This window comes from Parus major, chromosome Z (assembly GCF_001522545.3).
Source record: "Parus major isolate Abel chromosome Z, Parus_major1.1, whole genome shotgun sequence".
In the NCBI taxonomy this organism is placed as follows: domain Eukaryota; kingdom Metazoa; phylum Chordata; class Aves; order Passeriformes; family Paridae; genus Parus; species Parus major.
The window spans coordinates 52,395,273-52,400,874 of record NC_031799.1 but is presented as its reverse complement, the minus strand read 5'-3'; the positions used below and the strand labels follow the sequence as shown (position 1 = coordinate 52,400,874).

The following is a 5,602-nucleotide window of genomic DNA, read 5'->3' as shown; positions in this document are numbered from 1 at the left end:
CTTTTTTCCTTTCATTCATCTCTCTTTTTTTATAATCTATTTCTTTTTCCTTTTATTTCTCTTTTGCTCACTTTAATTCATCCCTCTTTAATTTCTCTCTTCCCTTTAACTTTGCCCGTTTGTCTAAAACCCACTGCTGTGTGCTTATATAGTAGGTCAGGGACTACCATACCAATTATCATGCCAAGAGTGTGATTTGCTAATAGAACTTTCTAACTGTTTGCTGACCCTATGACTTTTGCTGTTCCTTTCAAACAATGGGCGTTTACAAATCGTAGGGGCTTCCTTCCCCTTAAGGGTGGGTTATCACAGATGCTATGCAGTAGTCAAATGGGTCCCTTTGGGGTATTGCCACTCCACCTGTGATTTCCATGCAGAGAGTGCTGGGAAGTGGCTGTTAACAGCCAGGAGGGATCAGAACAGCTGTAAGCCAAGACTGTCCAGGAAATATCAATGTTTGACTGCTCCCCAATGTTGCTAAAGTTGCGAGACTGGGCAAATGGAAATTGGTATAATTCTGAGGCTGCATTTAAACCGGTAAGTGTTAAGTGAACAAAAGTTACGGAGGGGAAAGGTAAAATACTTTTGGTGCACTTTTGGAAGCAGCTTTAACCACTGCCCAAAAATAAACGTATGCCAACATGCAAGTGGAAGGGCTGCCAATTACTGACCATGATTGTGGAAGGAGAGCAGATTGCAGGCAGAGACTTTGCTGGTTGCTGAGCTCAGGCAGGAAGAGGAGAGCAGGCTGCTGGCAGAGGCATTCCTCACTGCTGAATGTGGCCATATTAGCAGGCTTCATGCAGAGCTTCAGGATGTGTGTGTGAGAGAGAAAACCTCGTGGGAGGAATGTCAGGAGTTAGAAACCTTTAGTGATGGTAAGGGCCAGACAACAGTTATTGAAATTGTGCTCTTTACAGTGGCAAAGCTAGCAAAGTTCCAGGAAAACAGATTCTCACAGGAATCTGAAACTGAATGTGGTTGGAGAGTGATAGAATTGATTGAATCAGGTTGTCTGAGGCAGAAGCCTGAGCAGGACAGGAGTGCTTTTAAATGTGGGTGACCAGAGAGAGCTGTGGTCCTTAACTCGGTTCTGTATTGGCCAGGAGGTTCCAATTCTTTGGAGAGGGGTGATCCATGTGAGGACAGAGACCCCAGCTAGAAACTATGGAGAGTGCACAGGAGGCAGCAGGTTTGCAATTGATGAATGACAGATGGTTGGTTCTGGGACAGCCCTCAGCTGTGTCACTGGTTGCCAATCCAAATATGATGTTTCCCATGATCGGAGGTTTGACAGATGTGATAAAACACTTTGTAGTACAATTACAAGACTGCTTGAGGTGATTTTTAGCCACGAAGAGAGAGGCAAATAAGGGAATCAGGGAAGACCCTTAATGTGGGGGAAATAGTTCAGGAGCCAGTTAACTATAGCAACAGCAATCAGGTGATTGGCATTGAGAGGAAAGAGGTGTTTGTCTTTAAAAACAAGCTGTGGGTCAGTTGATAAGATGTAGCTATCAGTGAGAGACGACAGAAACAATGAGATGGATTCCAGTAGAAGATCAAAGGGGCACTAAAAGAACACTATGAATTCCATAAAAGTTAAGAAGGGATTATGCACTGGCGGGGGGGGGGAAGGTATCGCCACCGGTATCAGGCGTTCCGGGAAGCCTGTACCTCTCAAGTACCTCAGCCTATGGGGAAAGAGAGAAGGGACAAGCGGCCAGAATTAGGATAAAAAGGAGGCTGCGCCCTCCAAAAATTGGAGAGACCCCAGGGGAATGCCCCATGGCCTCTCCCTTTATTCGAATAAAGTAAAAGGAGTCCTCTGTCTCCTTTTTGGACATAAACCTCTGGTGTTTGTGGATTAATTTTCCTGACAGCATTGTAGCAGGGAGGTGGACCTCACAATCAGGAGCAGCAGAGTCCTAGTGTCTGACAGAATGTATTGTTTATAGAAGGTTTGCAGGAGGGAATTTCTCATGGATGATGTATAAATTATCTGCTGCTGTTTTTGAGAAGGTAGTACAGTGCCTGGGGAAAAGGCAAGTCACACTTCCTTGCCACAGGTGGAATAAACAGGATGACACAGGACTTAGAACTCCAGAGTGTGAGATACTTATCATTCCTATGGCCCCACAGTGTGGTATTGTTAATTGGGAGTTGGGAAATTACTTCTTGCTGTCTTTATAAAGTTAACATGGGAACAATAATTGGAAAGATATAAGGTAGCTCACCAAAAATAAAACTGACAGAAAATGAGGTATTAAAGATATCACTGGCTTCTGATAGAGGGACAGGAGATAGGCTGAGAATACAAGCTGATAAGCTTTTGACTGAGAATGATCACTTTAGGACTCTACTTGTTCTGGCAGAGTGTAAGGAAAGATAATTATTAGGGAATTTGGATACCCACAGTAGACAGAAACAAGATCTGAGAGACGAAATAGTGGGAAGGAAAGCAGCTGAATTATTACTGTCATTGAAATTTGAGCAGCTGCAGAAACCATTGAAGGAACAAAGGAGGAAAAAAACCCATAAATTGGAAGAAAAGGTAGATGTGATATTTAAACAAGTTCCCAATTTACCTGGCATTGTACAGATTCCAGTTCAGATGATTGATTTGCCAGGACATTATGTCCACAAACCAAGTGATATTGAAATACAGAAAGTGGAATTCTATCAAAGAATCTATCAAAGAATATATAATAAGGACATTATTTCAAACATTCGGATTACAATTGGTTCTCCTTAACAATTAATAAAATTTCTAATAGAAACAGGAACTCTACATTCAATATTAACACAGTGAGATGCTGAGAATCTGAGTCTATGACCCAGATGGCAAAGAGTTAACACCGAAGTAAACACATCAAGTGTTATCTGCCAAGGCTGCTAAGCTTAATTTATGGGTGATATCCTGTGTGAGAAATATGCTGACTAGTTGCTTACAAGATCACAACGTAAATTTGGGTTTCAGTGCTCTGAACTATAGAACCTGATGTTTGCTGGATGGCAAATGTGGTACTTTGGTTCAAACGTTAACCTCAACCCCAAAAGAAATTTAGAGACTGTAGTGTACTTTCTCAATGCAATGCCTGCACTCTCTGATTCAAGGATTGCTGGTGTATCTCAGTCCTGGATGTTTGCTGTGAAGCAAGGTGGGATTTCTGAAGTTCTGGCTGATTAGGTGCCTCGTATAACAGCTGAGGTACCCAATATTGCCAATCCAACAGGCAGAAAGCAGGCAGATGCTTGGACACTTACAGGGTGGTAATAGATTTGGAGAAAAGAGGTACTACCACTCAATCACACTCCCCTTCTAATTCTACTGTTTGGCTGGTGAAAAAGCCAAACTGACAGTTGTGGCTTACAGGTTTATTGCAGAAAAATTGAATGCCAATACTGGGTCTTTAATCACTGCTCTACTGTTTTACAGAACTGGTAACTCAAATTCAGAGAGCATCCTGCTTGTGGAAGACAACTTTAATTGCAGGAGACCACCATGAGCTCCAGAAAAGGTGAGGGAAGCAGGAACAGCAGTGCAGGAAGCACTTTGTGAAGTATAAGACTAGATTCCACTTGAGGGATGTCAAAACCAAACCGATCCTGATGGACCAAAGAGATCTTTACTATTCAATTCAACTGGGTTTAAAGATATAAAACACATTCTGAGTGAGGAAAGGGACTTGTGTCATTAGTCCAAGCTGCTAAACAAACCTGGCTGAGGTTTGTATGGTTTTCTTTTCCTAGGAGTGATGTCAGCACACCCCTACTGAAGATCAGGTTAACCATTGAAGGACAGCTTATCCTCCTTGCATGTGCAATTATTGCCAGCATGGGCAAATTTGCTTCACACATGAACAAGCATGAACAAGCTCGACCCGCAGAGGGGAGACCCTCACTTGTTTTATTTATGCTAAGCTGTGTGGTAGCTATACTACATTCTACACCATAGATGTTTATCAGCTATAAATTTATCAGCAATTTATTGTGGCAGTAATTATAAAGGAGTTCAAAGCAATTTGTCCTCTGAAATGCAAAAGATAACTTGGAATAACCCAGCTAAATTTGTAAGGAAATTCCACTGATAGTGGCAACTAGTCAATTTCACCTTTGATCCCATTAACAGTAAAGCCACAGTTTTTGTTTTAGCAAGAGACAATCCTTTGGTATTTACCATATGCCAAATCATTGTGCCAGGATTAAATCACAGCGGAGGTATAGTCTATCCTCTGGAGCATAGGGTGTGGCCTGATGGAATGGATAAGAGTTCTTCCTGAACAATCTTTTATAATTTTGTACTTGTAGACAACCTTATTGTAGATACAAGTAATCAATATAACATTTGTGTTCATAAATTAGTCCAAATTAAGGGCCATGGTTTTAATTACTGAGCTCCAGTTACCATTTACTGAAATCTGACTATATCCTGTTCCCAGGCTAACAACCTCTTCCTCTTGGCATGAACCTCTTGTTGGTAAAGAAGCTGCCACATGACAACTTGAGACAGCTGAAGCAAGCACAGGACAAGGGAAAAAAGACCAATTCTGTTCATCACAATGTGAAAAGTGGCCACTGAGAGATGGAACAAATAAAGGGAGACGTGGAACACCACTGGTGGGACATTTTATTTGAGTCATTGCCAACAGCAGTGAGAATTTTTAACAAAATGTTGCAGCTTTTGCTTGTCTTTTTAATGTTAGTCATTCTGCTTTTCATTTTGGTAATCAATTTGCACATTGTATAGAATACAGATTACCTCAAATACTTAAAGACACCTTATAGGTTGTATTTGTCACTCTGTTCTTCTGTCCCTTCTCCCTCTCTCTCTTCTTTTTCCATTTCCAGGGATCACCAAGTCCATATCAAAGTTTGAGCCATGGGGTGTAGTGTAGATGCCCCATCAATTTACTGTTCCAGTGTGGAACGTGCCTTTTTTTTTTTTTTTCCAGAAGGTGACAGTGATGGGCTTCAGGGAGCTGAGGCTAGAGTTTATGGGTTGAGTTTCCTGGACCCAGTTCCCACCAGATGCTGTTTTGTCAAGGGTCTCTGACCCTGTCAGGTACACCAGAGTCAGGGAGCAGCTGTGGGGGATATCAAGTGCACAGTGCTCCCCATGGAAGTACAGCTGGCACATAGAGCAGCTGTGGGATGAGCAGTTGTTAGGCCTGGCACACGATTGCAGCAGATCCAGCACCTCCTCCTCCTGCATCATGGACATCCAGATGATGTTGTGCACATGGAACTTGTTGCTGCCCAGGCCAGTCTGTCATATTTTCAGCTGCATTCCACAATCACCCTTTCCCAGCATCATATCCCATTGAGGTTTCTTGAAGATTTCCAGGAAACTGGAGGTAAAAACTTCCCATCTGGCCTTAGGTGGAGATGCATATCTCTCTAGGGTTGCCTGGATGAGTAGCTGAATCTTCTGGAATATTTCCTTTGGTAAGCTCTGTGTGGGAACACATTGCATCTGAAGTTGTAATGGAGCTCTGAGTTGCACTCCCAACCCTGGTTGGATGCCTTTGGGCCACTTCAGCACTAGAGCCCTGGGCTTCTGGAGGGTGAAGGTGCCGTAGGTGCCACAGCTCCTGCTGCC

The 5,602-nt window shown here is 42.7% G+C and overlaps 1 long non-coding RNA gene across 1 annotated transcript in view; it reads left to right on the top strand.

Annotated features, from left to right (window-relative positions):
* Positions 1 to 4,617, top strand: part of LOC117243720 — a 5,486-nt gene extending 869 nt beyond the window's left edge. Inside the window, exons 2-3 of the long non-coding RNA XR_004495563.1 lie at positions 3,440 to 3,521; positions 4,443 to 4,617. This is a non-coding gene — a long non-coding RNA (uncharacterized LOC117243720). The remainder of the gene's footprint in view (positions 1 to 3,439; positions 3,522 to 4,442) is intronic.
* The last annotated feature ends 985 nt before the right edge of the window (positions 4,618 to 5,602 follow it).